Genomic DNA, 17,221 nt, shown 5'->3' with positions numbered 1-17,221 from the left:
CGCTATAAACAGCACTAACCTGCTGCTTCTCACGCTCGCTACTGCAGTCCTTTAGCGCTTTTTAACTCTTTCCTCCACTACGCCTTTTTATACTCCTTCACTTGTCTAGGACCTGGTTCACACCTATGCATTTTTTAGTGTGTTTTCAGTTTTGCAGAAAAGTCTATTTAACATGGTTTCCTATGGATGTAGTTCACATCTGTGCATTTTATGGAAAGGGTCAGGGACTTTTTTCTGGTTTTTGGTTCCATAGACTTCAATGGCTCAAAAATGTGTATTGAAAAACGCAAAATGCACCTGCAATATGCAAACTGCAACCTGCATACGTGTGAATCAGGCCTTACACTTCGGGCCCCTCTGACTTCCTAAACTATCTCTTGCAATATTTGAGAAGCCATGCTGCCAGTACTCTGATGAATGGGATTTTTTTTTCTTCCTCCCACCCCACCCCTGTCTGTTTGTAGAGGCTGCTGATGGGGGTCTCCCTCACTCCACATAGTCGCAGTGTTGCAGCAGTTGCTATGACTCCTGTCTGTGCATGGAGACATTTGGATTCTGGTCACGATCTTCTCCGCTGCTTTGTGTAAAGTCTGATTTAGGAAGAAGGACGGTGGGTGGATCAGGGTGGGATGAGGTTGCACCTCACTTTGGGGGAGACCCGGGCTGCCAGTATCAGATCCATGAGATGAGCCAGGCATAGCAAATCCAGGGAGGTGAGTAAATGATACTGCATGGTGCAGGAACCACTGAAGCCTTCACTTCTCATTTCATGGGATCACAGAAAATTGCATGGTGTCAAAGAGTTTCCTGTGTGAATGGCTGTCATCCTGTAATTATCCCTAATGAGATTAATGTAGAATAATAAATAAAGGAAGGCGAATAGATTCAGGGAATTAATTGGTTGATTGGACAGCTCTTTAAAATGTGGATATCTAACTTATTGCAGAGCTTGCTGAGCTACAAGTGGTCCGATTCTCCGGGGACCAGATATTTAAATTCCAGAGACGGTTCCAGGTTCTGAGTTTTTGTCCCTAGAAATGTACTGGTCATTCATACTATAAACTGATTTTTTTTGGACTTTAGATTTAGTTCTATCTGTTATTTTCATGTCTTTACTGTAAGTTAATATTTGATTCAAGTGAAATCTTGAAAATGACTTGTATTGCAGTCTAGCATAGTAGTCGTTAAAATTGTGTTTACAGTACGCCTTGTAGTATTGTACGTGATGAGCCTAAATAGAGTACCAGATAAGCTGGGCTGAAGATATATAGTAGATAGCTCTTATTTAACATAGGATGCTTTCTGAATCACATCTTACGAGTTTAGCACTACTGAAAAGTTTTAGTAGCATTTACATAATGAATCACTTGACTCATTTCTTTACTTTGCATGATTCGTGTGACAGAGCGAAGGAGATTTGTAATAGACAACACTGGCACGGGGTCTGTCACTAGGATGAGATGGCATGCAAAGGCTCCTCCAATATCATATTAGTTGAGCTGATGTGTTACATTGTAAGGTGTAAGGGTCAGTCAATCCAAAAGTGATATTTTGGTTGTAGGTGTAATGGAGTGGGCTGCAGGCTTCCTTGATCTTTTGGAGACTCCAGCACATATTTCAGTCCTCTATAGTTCGTGGCTTTTTCCACCAACCTTGGGGGTTGCTTACTCACTCCTCTTGCTGTATTCCCAAAACATAAAATGAATGATAAATATAACAGGAGTAGTGAGATCCCTTCTACAATGGACACAGCAGGTTCAGGAAGTAGGGCACAATGATTTACCATCAAGACCTTAATGGTTGCCATGAATGTAACAATCCGATCAAATGTTCTTTTTTTTGTTTTCAGAAAATCAGAAAATATGGTTGCATCTATGAATTATTGAAAAGGCATATACTGTGTTATTGATCATTCTGGAGTAAAAACAATCTATTTCATCTAAATTATTCTAATCAGTCTGGATGGAAAATATGTTTGTAGAAAAATACTGTCGATAGACCAATATGATTGTTAACTGCATGGCACTTCAAACGATCTTGTTATCTTCTGTTCATATTTTTCTCCAGGACAGTAAATCAATTGGCAACATGATCATATGTAAACTCATTCTGTGTATGGCCACCACAAGAGATATAAGGTAGTTTACAGCAATGTTTCTCAACCAGGATGCAGTGGGACCAAGGGATCCTGTCTGGATTCCCCCAGGTTGCCTCAAGCATGGGACCCAGTTTGCGCTGAAACAGTGTCATGAGTTGTCATGGTGTTGGTGGATTGACCCCAGCACCAAAACAACCAATGAAACTAGGGTCAGGATGCGAAGGGTCATTTGTCGCCATGAAGATGACGGTCAGCTCTATGCTCTATTGCAACACATGACTCTGATCCTGGCAGGTGGCATGCAGGGCTACCCCCAGCATTCAGGTGAAACTAGAAGTCCACTTCCTCCAATCCACCTCCACCTCCTTCAGGGCCATGCAAGGATTTTTGTCCTCTAGTAATCAGCAGGGAAACTAAAACTTCCACGCTGCGCCCTCTCTTCACAGCACAGCGTGGAAGTCTTAGGTTGCTTGCTGGGGGGGCAAAGAAGACATAAAAATCCAAATACCCAGCAAGTGGTCGGGGACAAAGTTTTTTACTGCGCCCCTCCACCCCCCAGCCCGGCGCCCTAAGACAGCTGCCTATGCTGCCTTATTCTAGCCCTAACCTACTGCCCTCTGCTGTGCTGCTGGAAAAGGTAGGACTCTGATGTGAACATGGGGCTATATGATTTGGGGGCTCTGTGATGGGGGACATGTGTAATTGGAGGGGGGGGGGCTCTGTGATGGGGGACATGTGTAATTGGAGGGGGGGGCTCTGTGATGGGGGGCTTGAGTGACTGGGGGACTCTGTGATGGGGGACTGTGTAATTTGTAGGGCTCTGTGATGGGGGTGCTCTAATGCTATGGGGGGCTCCATGTAGAGAGGGGGCTCTAATGTATAGGGGTATTCTGACATGAATGTGTGGGACCACTGACATGATGGGGGTCCTCTGTTGTGATAGGGGGCCTCTGATGTGAAAGCAGAACTCTGATGTGATGGGAGGACTCTGATGTGATTGGGGGGGACCAGAGATGTGATGGGGGTATCTCTATTGTGAAGGGGGGCTTCTGATGTAACGTTATTTTCATCAAGGTAGTTCACGGTGTACATTCACTCCGTTTCAGGTTTTTCCATTTGTAAATAACATTTATGTTTTTTTACATTGTAGACAGGGGTTTCTTGAGATTTAAAGGGTGTCAAGACTGATCAGATAAATGGAGATAAAAGCTGGTTTAGAGTATATCTAAAGCCAGTGGCGTCGCTATGAGGGTGCGGGGAGTGCGTACCTCACCCCGGTGACACCCGCCAGAGTTGTGACACCCACCAGCGGGATGACACCAGGGACGGTCCATAATATTAGGTGGCATGAGTGGACACTGACTCCTTCACCACAGCTGATATAGTGAACCCTGCTGATATAATTATTCAGATTATAGTATAACAATATTTTGGAGAGTGATCTCTCGCTGTAGTTTTTTTTGGGGGGGGGGTGGGGGAGTCTCCTGGGGCAGTATGGGGGGAATAGGGGGAGCCCCCTTCTCTCACATCCTCCCTCTCTCTCCCCCTTCTCTCTTTCACCCCTCTCTCTCTCTCTCTCCCCGTCTTTCACCTCATCTCTCACCCCTTTCTCTCTCTCTCACCCCCGTCGAACCCCCTCCCTCTCCCACCCCCCTCTTCCTCTCTCTCACCCCCTCTTTCACCACTCTCTCTCTCGCCCCCTCTCTCTTCTTGACCCCCTCTCACTCACTCCTTCTCTCAACCTCCTCTCTCTTTCACCACCCTCTCCTCCGCTTCTCCTTAACCTCACACCCCCCCCACCTCTTTCCCCACCATCTCCCCCATCTCTCTCTCATTCCTATTTCTATATCTTCAAGTTCTAAGTAAAAAAACATGCACTGTCAAAAGATTTTCCATGTGGGGGGGTTGGCAATCCTGTTAGGAAGGAGCTGAGTGGGAGACGAACGGCCGCACAAGGCATTTAACCCCTCAATTATCGGGCATCTTTACTGTACTATGTAAGCAGCAGGCACTACCTAGAGACCCTAAAAACCACAACCATTGCTTTCTGTGGTATTAAGGTCCAAATTATGATCTTGCACACAGGCATAAAGATGGCTGCCATGCGGAAACCTGGAAATGCCCAGCGGCTTGAGCTGTGCTGTGTACAGTGTGTCCATACGTTCTATTGCCCGCGCACCTCCAGTGATTGCCCAGCCACAACCAGCTACCTCCTGCCTTAGCCCGACCACTTCCAATCAGAGCCTGCATGCTGCTGTAGAGGTGTACAGTAAGGAGGAGAAGATGTCCTGTAGTAGATGTTCATTGTATTGTATAATGTGTCCGGGTTTCAGTTGGACCAGAATCTGGACATATCATTCCAAACCTGGGCTGCCCGAGTGAATACTAGACAGGTGGCAACCCTACCCCAATCACATCAGAGTCCTCCCATCATATCAGAGGCCCCCATCACAACAGAGGACCCCCATCATGTCAGAGGGCCTCACTTTGGCAGGCTAGTGGGGGGAAGCACTTTGGCAGGCTAGCAGGGGTGAGCACTGTGGCAGGCTAGTGGAGGGGGGACACCATGTTTTACCACACCAGGTAGTGAGAGGAAATCTCTCAAAGGTGCAGTAAATCCACTCAGCTGTCATTGTAACAAGTGTGCCCTTCGGAAGAGTTCCACGCTAATCTGAGGACAATTCAAAATGTGGATTTTCTCTCACTTGGTTGCAGCATCATGTTGTGGGGATGCTTTTCTCCAGCAGGGACAGGGAAGCTGGTCAGAGTTGATGGGAATATGGATGGAGCCAAATACAGGCCAATCTTAAAAGAAAACCTGTTAGAGTCTGCAAAAGACTTGAGACTGGGGCCGAGGTTCACCTTCCAGCAGGACATTAACCCCAAACATACAGCCAGAGCTACAGTGGAATGGTCTAGATCAAAGCATATTCATGTGTTAGAATGGCCCAGTCAAAGTCCAGACCTAAATCCAATTGAGAATCTGTGGAAAGACTTGAAAATTGCTGTTCACAGATTCTCTCCGTCCAATCTGACGGAGCTTGAGCAATTTTGCAAAGAAGAATGGGCCAAAATTTTACTCTCTAGTTGTGCAAAGCTAGTAGAGACATTCCCAGAAAGTCTTGCAGCTGTAATAGCAGCAAAAGGTGGTTCTACAAAGTATTGACTCAGGGGGCTGAATACAAATGCACGCCACACTTTTCAGATATTTATTTGTAAAAAAATTTGAAAACCATTTATCATTTTCCTTTCACTTCACAATTATGTGCCACTTTGTATTGGTCTATCACATAAAATCCCAATAAAATACATTTACATTTTTGTAACATGACAAAATGTGGAAAATTTCAAGGGGTATGAATACTTTTTCAAGGCACTGTATGATATACAACAGTTCAACCAGTTGTAGACACTGGGCATGGTAGACACTCCAAAAAAACTCATAAGAGGTGCATAGAGTGTATGTCTACCCCACTGCTGCTCCCATTTTGCACTTGTATGCAATTCCCAGCTGTCAAAATGGGGTTTGCTGTGTAAATACAGCAGCTGTAATAGCTGCTGTTGTCAAATAATGAACCGTCTGACATAGTGTTTATTCTGATGCTCTTAGATCCCACCCTGTACAGAGACTTTCCTGCTTTGGGACAGCAATCTAAGCACCAGCAGAGGGATCATCACAGTTGCAGTGTCAGGAAAGGGTCCGTCCGCTGGTAAGATCTATCATTTGGCGTGCAGTACTGAGGACCACCAGCAGGTGTCTCCGGGCAGTGTGGAACTGTCGGGAGAGTCTTTCCCTGCTGGTGTTATGTCATCATTGGGCCGCAGTACTGACGTCCACCAGCGGATAGATCCTGGCAGTATGGAGCAGACAACAGTCTGTGTGCTCAGGTGTTACATGAGGACAATCACTGGCAGTCACATAAATACCCGGCAAGCCCGCACATGCTTCCCTTGGTATCTTCCTTCCTTGCGCCCTGAACCCGAACCTGAGCCTGAGCCTGAGCCTGCACCTGACCCTGTACCCGATCCCATCCTGATCCTGTCCCTCCTGTGTTCCAGTTCCCTTATAAGCCTGATCCCATCCATTATCTCCCTCTCCTGACCTGCCCTTGTTCAGTTGCTGATCCCCTGTGTATGACCCTGGCCTGGCTAACGTGTTTGATTTCGGTACCTCCCTTTGGCTGTATATATTATCTGTTGTCTGTGGATTTCTGTTGGTTGGTTGAGCACTATTTGTATTTGGGGTGTTTACTTATTTATATCACTCATCTTAAATAAACATTATTCTTATTCACTTTACATGCGTTTTGGTTTCCTCTTTGCAGTCCACACAATCTGGTCACACCTGTTCATGACAGTATACCAAGGTCATCTCTGACCAGAAGCGGCTGCACAGGGGAACCATCTCGGTTCTGTTTCACGTTGCTGGGATGAATTCAGATATAATTGTTTATTATGCTCTGCTGGCAACAGAGAGTTCTGAATATCTCTGCCAGACATTGAAAGGGTGGTCCAGTGATCAGCTGCTGGAAATAATCCGTTTAGCTCACTCTGTGGTCGATCAGGGCAGTATACTGTTTGAGGACGTTCAGCCTTTGTTTGGAATGTGTACAGAGCCGGCCCTGCCCTGTATCCCAAGGGCCATGATGACTTTTCTCCCCCCTTCAGCATTAACCAGATTGCGTCTGTATGCCCCGTACACACGGTCGGATTTTCCGATGGAAAATGTCCAATCGGAGCGTGTTGCCGGAAATTCCAACCGTGTGTGGGCTCCATCGGACATTTTCCATCGGATTTTCCGACACACAAAGTTGGAGAGCAGGAGATAAAATTTTCCGACAACAAAATCCGTTGTCGGAAATTCCTATCGTGTGTAGACAAATGCGACGGACAAAGTGCCACGCCTGCTCAGAATAAATAAAGAGATGAAAGCTATTGGCCACTGCCCCATTTATAGTCCCGACGTACGTGTTTTACGTCACCGCGTATAGAACGATCGGATTTTCCGACAACTTTGTGTGACCGTGTGTATGCAAGACAAGTTTGAGCCAACATCTGTCGGAAAAAATCCTAGGATTTTGTTGTCGGAATGTCCGAACAAAGTCCGACCGTGTGTACGGGGCATTAGTATGGCTGTATGAAGATGACTCTGCATCCTTTTTGGAGCACTATTCGGTTTGTCCCAAACTGTTGTTGAAAGATTGTATAGATGAAGTGCAGTCCCTGGTCAGACAGAGGGTATGTGAGCCCACTTTTGTGCTACCTGTACTTCAGGCATGGTCAGACCTGTTATGCCCAGCTTCTGTCAGCTCTCCACAACCCAGACCTGCTACTAAACACCTGCCTGCTCAGACGTCCTTTCTCCAATCACCCCTGGCAACCTCAGCTACAGTCCAATATACCCTGCTCCCCACCAAGTATCAATACCCTGTTTCTACTTCCTGCACCTATCCTACCTTTAACCCACCTGCCTCTTCTCTGCTACCTGCAACTTCCCCACAAAAACTTCCTCTGGCCACTGTTCCCCCCTTCCTTGCCATATCCCAGCCCTTCGTTTCAGTATGCCTCACCTCCTACCTACAGTCCTACAGCCACCTAAAGATCTCCAGCAGTTAAGCCAAAGAAGAAATGGAAGTTCTTCCCCACTCACACGATCCTGCCAGTAACCCAACTTGCTTCCACACCAACCAACCTGCTCCAGTCTGCTTGCATGCCAGCTGAACCTGATAACCCACCTGATTCTGCCAAACCTCTGCCTGCTATCCAGCCAGTGTCTCCACCTGAAGTTCCTGTGCCCCAATCTGATGTTCCCGTGTCCATGTTCCACTCCGATGTTTCAATACCTGCCGATCAGTCTGATGTGCCTACCGTTCAACCTGTTGTGCCAGTGTCTGCTGTCCAGTCAGATGTGTTCCTGTCTGTTGCCCAGCCTGATGTGCCACTGTCTGCTGCCCAGCCTGATGTGCCACTGTCTGCTGCCCAGCCTGATGTGCCATCCTCCGCTTCCCAGCCTGATGTGCCATCCTCCGCTTCCCAGCCTGATGTGCCATCCTCCGCTTCCCAGCCTGATGTGCCATCCTCCGCTTCCCAGCCTGATGTGCCTCCATCTGCTGCCCAGCCTGATGTGTTCCTGTCCGCTGCCCAGCCTGATGTGTTCCTGTCCGCTGCCCAGCCTGATGTGTTCCTGTCCGCTGCCCAGCCTGATGTGTTCCTGTCTTCTGCCCAGCCTGATGTGCCAGTGTCTGCTACTCAGCCTGTTGTGCGAATGCCTGTGCCTGTTGTCTAGTATGAGGTCCCAGTGCCTGCTGCTCAGCCTGACATCCCAGTGTCCATGTTCCAGTCTGACGCTCCAGTGACTACTGTCCAGTCCGATATACCTGTTGTTCAACCTGTTGTGCCAGTACCTGCTGTTCTGCCTGTTGTGCCAGTGCCTGTGCCTGCTGCCCAGTCTGAAGTTCCAGTATACTGGCTGCCCGGTCTGAAGTTCCAGTACCTGCTATCCAGTCCAATGCACCTGCTGTTCAGCCTGTTGTGCCAACACCTGCTGTTCTGCCTGATGTACCAGCGCCTGTGTCTGCTGCCCAGTCTGAAGTTCCAGTACCTGATGCCCGGTCTGATGTCTCGGTGCCTGCCTTCCAGTCTGATGTGCCCACTTTCCAGTCTGATGTGCCCGCTTTCCAGTCTGATGTCTCAGTGCCCGCCTCCCAGCCTGATGTCTCGTTGCCCGCCTTCCAGCCTGATGTCTTGGTGCCTGCCTTCCAGCCTGTTGTCTTGATATTGGTGCCCCAGTCTGTCAAACCGATGCCCGTTACTCTGCTTGCTGAGTCAGTCCCTGTTACAGCTTGCCAGTAGGGAGCCCGCTGCCCAGCTCAATGACCCAGAGCCCGCTGTCTGCCCGGAGGTGTCCACTGTCTGTCCGGAGGTGCTTGCTGTCTACCCGAATGTGCCTGATGACCAGCCTGAAGTACTCTCTTCCACCGTTCTGCTCGATGCCATAGACTATGAACAATTAAAATGTGCCAAAGCCTTGTTTAACTGTGGTTCCTCTCTTCTGTAAATAGGTGGCACTGTTGCCTTTGGCATTAGTATGATGAGCTGCAGTGAGACTGAGTTATGAATATTTATATCTCTTTCAACCAATCAGTAGGAGTTTAATGCTACAGAGCATGCTAGGAAATAGTATATATTTGGAGTAATTTAGCTGATCGAGGTCCTTCTACCCAGACCTTGGTCTGATGTCGATGTGTGAGGAATGGCTGCATTGGGTGAGGCCTGGGGTCTAAGGCCTGGCCTTGTGCTCAAAGCTCTGCCAGAGAAAACAATTTGCTGCCTAGGGGCATGGGAGAGGCTCTGCCAACCAGAGAGAGAGACTTTTGTTGCCAGAGGCATGAGGAGAAGGATGGAGTTCTGGGATGAAGTACCAGAGGTTACTCTTCATGAGCCGGGGACTGTGGAGAAGCTGGGAAAGTGTCAAGGGGACTCATCCAAGGAAACCCTGCATGGTGTTGTGGGTTTTTGGTTGCTATAAGAGACAGCTGTTGTTATGTAAGTACAGAACATTGGGTGCAGGCCTAAGGCCCTTGTTCTATATTGCTGTCCACCTGGCTGTTTTGTTTTCGGAGCCTACTGGTCTGCCCGCCTACTGTCCTAGGGTGTCCTGTGCCCTAACCCTCTCGCCCGCATTTTTCTGTTGTGAGCAATAAACTCACTTCTCTGCATCCTAAAAATGACTGTTTTTTTTTCAGCCCTCCCTGATGCCGGGGATGGGGGCAGGGGCGCTACAAGTAAAGTCTCAGTGTTTTTAAACTTAATGCATTTTCTGGTGCTGCAACAGCCCCCCTTTTACTTATCTGAACCCAATCTTTTCAGTGATGAGAATGAGCACAACAGCTCCAGCCCCTGTCTTGGGTCCTCACTGGATAGATTGATAGCAGCAGGAGCCATGTGTGTTGGTTCCTTAACAAACAGCTAAAATGAAACACATTCCTTAACTATTGCATGCCTAGACCACTACTTATTTATTGTAATTGCATTTATTTATTTCCTTTAGTGAATTGACTTTAACACTGTTTTTTATGTGTTTTTTTACCGAGCGTTTTTGCTTTTTTGAGGGATAGTAAATTGGCCCATTTTCAGCATGGCTTGCGGTACTTGAAAAAGAAGGTGTCAGATCACAAAAATGTGTGGACGTATTTTTAAAAACTACTTGTCCAAGGGGCTAAATTGGAGTCCCAATCTACTTGTCCCTCATGAGAAGCTACTACGGTCGATGGGCAGCGGCTGGGTTGCGATCTCCTATGGCCGGGTTGCGGGCTCTTGCGGGCAGCGGGTTGTGGGCTCTTATGGGCAGCGGGCAGCGGCTCCTGTGTCCTCTCTGCATCACGGCGGCTTCTGCCGTGAGGTCCCACCTCCTCCTCCTAGGTTTTCAATAGAATCACCTGTCCTTTCAACCAATCGGGTGGCCAGTGTCAAAACCAGCTTCCTGATTGGCCGGGAGGAGCATCAGTGTTACAACAGTGAATATTGATTCGCTGTTGTAACACACCTGGGTGGGCTCGGAGTGCACTCTCTGCGACCCGAGCCCACCCTATATTGAAGCCTATTAGAGCCTCTGGCTCTAATCGGTGCTTCATAAAAAATAGCCCCTCCGCATTGGAATCCATGCGTGTCCTGAAAGGGGCCGGATAGGGGAGGCAGCTACGGATGGGGGCGGCGCCCGCGCGCCCTTAAAGGACAGGCCGCCGCAGGCATGCTGAGCAGCCAAATCAAGCTCTGGTGTGCGCTCCATTAACCCTTTTCACTGCAAGAGCTGTTTTTGTGTTTTTTGCACATGTTCAAAAAATAATTTTAAGCCTGAACATTATATATTTTCTGACAGCAAACACCCTAGAGAATAGAATAGGGGTAATTACAATTTTTTTTATGTTGCACAATATTACTGCAAAGGCCTAGGAAATACAAAATTTCAGTATAAAATACACTAAAGTTAATTTTAGGGGGCAAAAAAACGCAATACATTACCCAATTTTTTGGTAAAATATAAAAGCCAAGGTTGCCCCAAATAAACAGATACCCAACATGGCAAACCTTAAATTTGCGAGTGCCCATGAAATGGCGACAAATTTTAGTACTCTATATTTTCTATAGGCAATGCTTTAAAAGCCCCCTATACGTGTGTGTGTGGCGATATGTAACATGTGTATCCCAATCAACCTTTTCAGGTGTAGGCACCCTGACACATGCGTTTACATTTCTATGTGTGTATTTGTGGGGGTCGGGGGACCTCAACGTTTTTTTTTGTGGGGGGGGGGGGGGTGGGATTTTATGTGCTTGGGTGTACCTTTTAATTTTTTACAATTTAAAAAAAAATGTTTTTTACTTACTTATTTTTTTCATCAGATAGACATAGAGGGAAAAAAGTCCCCGATGTGATGATTTTTTGGTGGCAGGTTCTATTTAATGAGACAGCCAGGGTCTAAAAGACCCTGGATGTCTCCTCTGTGCTCCACTGAATGCAATGTAGTGCAGGTAGTAACATTCAGTTGTTTACCCTTGTTTTGACAGATGCTTTCTTTTCTCATGTGAACATTTTGGTGATTTTACCCTTCATGATAGTGATTGTCTCAGTGGTCACCTCAATTCTCAGCATATTTTTTTTGTTTACAATGCCCAGTCTTCCAAAATATGTCTCATGTGATAACAAACTGTTCTCTTCCTTCTTATTTCCAGTAAGTTCCCCATTAACTGCAATCCCTAGAGAAAGAGAGCAGAGCAGCAAAGAAATGGAGATGAATATTAATGGTTTTGTGGTCAAAGTCTCCATGCTGTCTAATGTTTGCTGCCTGTCTCCTGCTTGTAGTCTTATTATTTTTACCTGCTCTAGTGACTTTTGTGACTATAGCTAAGCCCAGAGGTTTGGAGATCTGCATAGGGCTCAGAAGGACTTAGCCAGGGCTTTTTTCAGCGGGAACGCAGGGGAACGCAGTTCGGGCACCTCCTGCACTGAATGTATGTAATGGCAAAGGGTGCTGGGGTGTGCTGGGGCTGGGAGATCTATTGTTGATGAGAGAAATCTAATGTTGAGGGAAGGGTCTATTGTTGGCTGCTGGGGGGTCTTTTGATGCTGGCTACTGAGGGATCTATCGTTGCTGGGGGCCAATTGTTGCTGGGAGGGATCTACTGATGAGAGAGGGGTTTATTGTTGCTGGCTGCTGGAGGGTCTATTGATGCTGGCTGCTGGGAGATCTGTTGTTGCTGACAGGGGTCTATTGTTGCTGGGGTGGATCTGTTGTTACTAGGGTGGATCTTTTGTTACTTGGGGTCATTTTGTTGTGGGGGGGGGGTCTATTGTTAAAAGGGAGGATCTACTGTTGAAAGAAGGGTGTATATCTTAATGCTTATTATTAAAATCTATACAAATTATTTAGCACCACAAAATGATACTTGGTTTTGTATTCTCTAAAAAGGACCATACAGGAAGGTGGGTAGGGGATGGAACCAAGGGACGGTGCCCAGAGGTGGATAGGGGGCAAAGACAAGGGGTGACTTGAAAAGGGGAGTTCCTGAACCTATTCTCTGAGAAATAAAGCCCTGGACTTAGCACTATGCAGTGCTGTCAGTCCTATCTGGGATGCTGCTCTGTATACCCTGATCTGTGGGATTGATCTATATACTCTGTCCTGTTATGATGAGCTACAGTGGGGACGGAAAGTATTCAGACCCCCTTAAATTTTTCACTCTTTGTTATATTGCAGCCATTTGCTAAAATCATTTAAGTTAATTTTTTTTTCCTCATTAATGTACACACAGCACCCCATATTGACAGAAAAACACAGAATTGTTAATATTTTTGCAGATTTATTAAAAAAGAAAAACTGAAATATCACATGGTCCTAAGTATTCAGACCCTTTGCTCAGTATTTAGTAAAAGCACCCTTTTGATCTAATACAGCCATATTGACAGAAAAAAACAGAATTGTTGACGTTTTTGCAGATTTATGGTCCTAAGTATTCAGACCTTTTGCTGTGACACCCATATATATAACTCAGGTACTGTCCATTTCTTCTGATCATCCTTGAGATGGTTCTACACCTTCACTTGAGTCCAGCTGTGCTTGATTATACTGATTGTACTTGATTAGGAAAGCCACACACCTGTCTATATAAGACCTTACAGCTCACAGTGCATATCAGAGCAAATGAGAATCATGAGGTCAAAGGAACTGCCTGAAGAGCTCAGAGACAGAATTGTGGCAAGGCACAGGTTCCTAAGAGCACAGTATTTTCCGAATATTGGTAAATTCGAATCGATATATGCGATAATTTGAAAATCCGTAAATTTATAAATTCGAAATGAGAAAATCCAGAAATTCGTCAATTTGTAAATTTGAAATTCGAAAATCCGAAATTCCGGAACTTCGAAAATTCGAAAATAAGTACGGACATTCAAAGAATGAATATCCGAAAATAAGAACAAAAATCCGAAAATTCAAAAACCGGAAAATTTGAAAATCTAAATTAAATAACTAATTAATAATAACTATTACTAACTGTTAATTATAGGTATTGGAATTTCCTTTCAAATGTGGCTGTTAGTGAACGTAACGAATACGAATTTATCTGAAGTTGTGAATTATCCGAAATAATGAATGCCGCATCTAAACGAATGGAACGTAACAAATTAATAATAATAAATAACAATAATAATTAAAACTTTTTATTATTATTAAATATTTATTATTAATTTGTTCCGTTCCATTTGTTTAGATGTTGCATTAGTTATTTCGGATAATTTGTAACTTCGGATAAACTCTTATTCGTTCACTAACAGCCAAATTTGAAAGGAAATTCCAATACCTATAATTTAATAGTTAGTTATTATTAGTTATTAATTCAGATTTTCGTTCTTTCAAATTTTCAGATTTTCTTTCTTATTTTTTCGATTTTTGAATTTACAGATTTTCGAATTTTCAAATTTACAAATTTTCGAATTTATGGATTTTCAAATTTCGAATTTACGAATATTTGAATTTACGAATGTATGCATTTCGATCATAGCGAATGACCCCGGGGTCATCACAGGGATGGTGGGAACCCCTCATAATGGGCACATTGGGTGTACAAACCCAGGAACTCAGCACAGGGATGGTGGGAGCCCTTTATAATGGGCACAGCGGGTGTACAGACCCGGAAAAATAGCATAGGGATGGTGGGAACCCCTCATGGGTACAGCAGGTGTACATACCTGGGAACTCTGCACAGGGATGGTGGGAACCCCTCATAATGATAAATTCATCATAACGAACATTCGTAATTGTTACGAAAAGTTAACGAACCTAACGAAAATTCGTATTTCGGACGAATCCAAATTGAATTTTGGACACGAATTACAAAATACGAATTAATTCCAATACGAAATGAAACAAAACTAAACTAATTTATTGACGGCGCACATGTCTACACCTCAGCCGATGTTTCCATCAGCTGTCGGGTGCTGCCGCCGTTATTGCCGGTAAGGGAACCCCGGGTACCTACTGCGCATGCACGAAGCGCGGCTGCACTCTCCCACTGGCCTGACAGTAGTGGAAGGAGGCGGAAGGGGCCAGACCTCTGACGTACCTCGCTGCGGCGAGGTCCGATGGAAGTGGGGACAGAGTACCCTCCCCGAAAGGTACCAAATGTGGCACCAGAGGGGGGGAGGATACAGATAAGGAGAAGTTCCGCTTTTGGGTGGAACTCCACTTGAAATGTAGTGTCTGCCTGCAAACTGCTCTTCTTAATTATTACCTTGTAACTAAGCAATATTTTAGAATGAATGCATTTGTGACATGCATTTGTATATGTGAGTTATTTAGTTTCACTTTGATGCTATCCCAGCTGTATTTACCAGAACTTTACAGCTGTGTTTACTTAGGATCACAGTCATGACATAGTAGAGTATGGTCAGTGGCACACTGAACTTTTCAAGAATTGTAAAAGAAGATTTAAACAAAATGTTTGACGTCCATAATTTTCCCTTAAAAACGCTACCAGACAATGATCCTTACCTACATGTGATTACTCTGGGCTTGGCATATTTACAGGATTATCACAAAGGTTATCACCGCTTAAAATCACAGACTTATGCCTAGAACACATGATGAGGAAATCAGATGTAAAATAATGCTTTCAAAGTGATCGTATGATAATCTGATCAGTAGTACACAGCTTCAGAGAGCCGATCACAACAGATCATGCGAAATTAGGATGAACAATTTCCCTTGATCAGTACAGTATTCATCCGAACCAAAAAAAATAAATCGGAAGACCAAGACCACACATCCTCGGAAAAGAATATGTTACAACACGTTACAATACAACACGTTACAATACAACACGTTACAATACAACACGTTACAATACAACACGTTACATCACTTCCAAAGTTGTATTCTGTCCTACAAGAACTCAACAATCATTCGTCCGATATTCTCATTGTGTGTACAAGGCTTTAGATTGGATATTCAGTGCCTTGAAAAAGTATTCATACCCTCTGAAATTTTCCACATTTTGTCATGTTACAACCAAAAACGTAAATGTATTTTATTGGGATTTTATGTGATAGGTCAACACAAAGTGTCACATAAATGTGAAGTGGAAGGAAAATGATAAAATGGATAAAACTGATCATTGAAATCAACCAACATCAGTTTTAAATGGTTTCTCTCAACCCTCTAACTGCCACTTTTGCTGGACAGCTTGGTCGAGTAGGATGTTGAAAAATAACAGACTGTGGAGTGGTGAGTCAGGATGCAGGCCATGGGCTGTCAACCAGCCTTGCTGCAATTCATTCACGTAGGCCCCTAATGTAAGTTATACCACCACTATGGGGCCCTAAATGCTGCTTCTGCTTTCTGTGGATGATGCTTATGTGCAATTATGTGGTTCTCCTTGTAGTGTGCCTTGCTTACACTGCGGTTGCAGTCATGGTTATTTGGTGCTGTTGCTTACTGTATAACATTCGTTTTCTGACTGATTTTTTTTTTTTACTTCCCCACTACAAGTCATACACTAGTAGGCAGGTGCAGTCTACCTTCTCCACCGTAGGTGGCGCTCTGCACAGCAGCACTGCAGCTGGAGAGGAAGCCAAGAGGAACACAGTTCCTTTAAGGTTTCCTGGGTCACTGAGGAAGCACCAATATAGATGCTGCTGCCCCATGTGACTCCAGCAGCCATCTTTGGTCAGGCAGAGCCTATTTAAGTCCTCGGCTCCCAGGTTTGGTGTGCTTTATGTGAGTCGGCAGTGGAGGGAAGGGTACCCTGCCTGTTAGGGACAATACTAGTGGTAGGGAAAGGTTCCTGATGGGAGGGAAAGTGTAGGGTCACAACTTCATTGGACATTTTCTCCGCGTGGGCATGAGATGGCAAGGACGCATTTCACTCTCCTAACAGATGTTGTCAACCTGGCTGACACCTGTCATCATCATATCATTTGAAACTGTGAGTGTACCCAGTTGGGCAGGTGTCCTTATGGGTTGTTGTGAGCTGTTTCTGCATTACTTCAATACAAGTTGCTGTTGCATCAGTCTGTGTAAATTATTGCCGCCACACTACTCTCACCCCACCCACACACCGTAAAGTGACACTGACTTTAGTAGACATGTCTCCAGGTTTCCAGCATTTTTCTTCTTGATACCTTCAAGGTATCTGTCCATAGGCGTGCGCAGGGATTCTCCCTGCTGATATTTCACCAAAGCCCCCCAATGGGGCTCCTATTTACTTTTTTTTAAATTAATAAAAAAGTAAAATAATAAAAATAAAAAAACTACTGACACCATCCACTGCCCTGCTGACAAGTCTAATGCTCTTTTTCAAGAAGAGTGGTGCAGCGCTGGAATATTGACAAAGTGAATAAATGTGTGATTATGCACATGTAAAATTAATTTGGCCAAAAAAAGGTACCCCTGATGACGTCAGTTGTGACGAAATGGCCGTAGGGTCACAACACAAGCACGTATCGCGCACGCGCAATCTCATTTTAAACGGCGAAGGAGTTTTTATTCTTGTTGCTTTGCTGTAATTGTTTTAAACCCCCTTTTTACTTAATAAACCAACTGGTTAAAGTTTGTCTACACTACTGGAGTC

General features: G+C 45.1%; 1 protein-coding gene and 1 pseudogene across 6 annotated transcripts in view; one reads left to right on the top strand and one right to left on the bottom strand.

The window, feature by feature from the left end:
• Nucleotides 1-17,221, bottom strand: part of LOC141103159 (uncharacterized) — an 84,625-nt pseudogene that overhangs the window by 26,849 nt on the left and 40,555 nt on the right.
• Nucleotides 514-17,221, top strand: part of CHL1 (cell adhesion molecule L1 like) — a 290,056-nt gene continuing 273,348 nt past the window's right edge. For 5 of the 6 annotated variants that reach the window (XM_073592465.1, XM_073592461.1, XM_073592456.1 and 2 more), the window contains exon 1: nt 514-713. The gene's annotated coding sequence lies outside the window, so the exon portion shown is untranslated. The remainder of the gene's footprint in view (nt 714-17,221) is intronic. The other variant, XM_073592467.1, reaches the window with a different exon arrangement.

Source organism: Aquarana catesbeiana, linkage group LG07 (assembly GCF_042186555.1).
Source record: "Aquarana catesbeiana isolate 2022-GZ linkage group LG07, ASM4218655v1, whole genome shotgun sequence".
Taxonomy (NCBI): Eukaryota; Metazoa; Chordata; class Amphibia; order Anura; family Ranidae; genus Aquarana; species Aquarana catesbeiana.
Note: the sequence above shows the minus strand (reverse complement) of the source record. Positions and strands in the feature narration are given on the sequence as shown.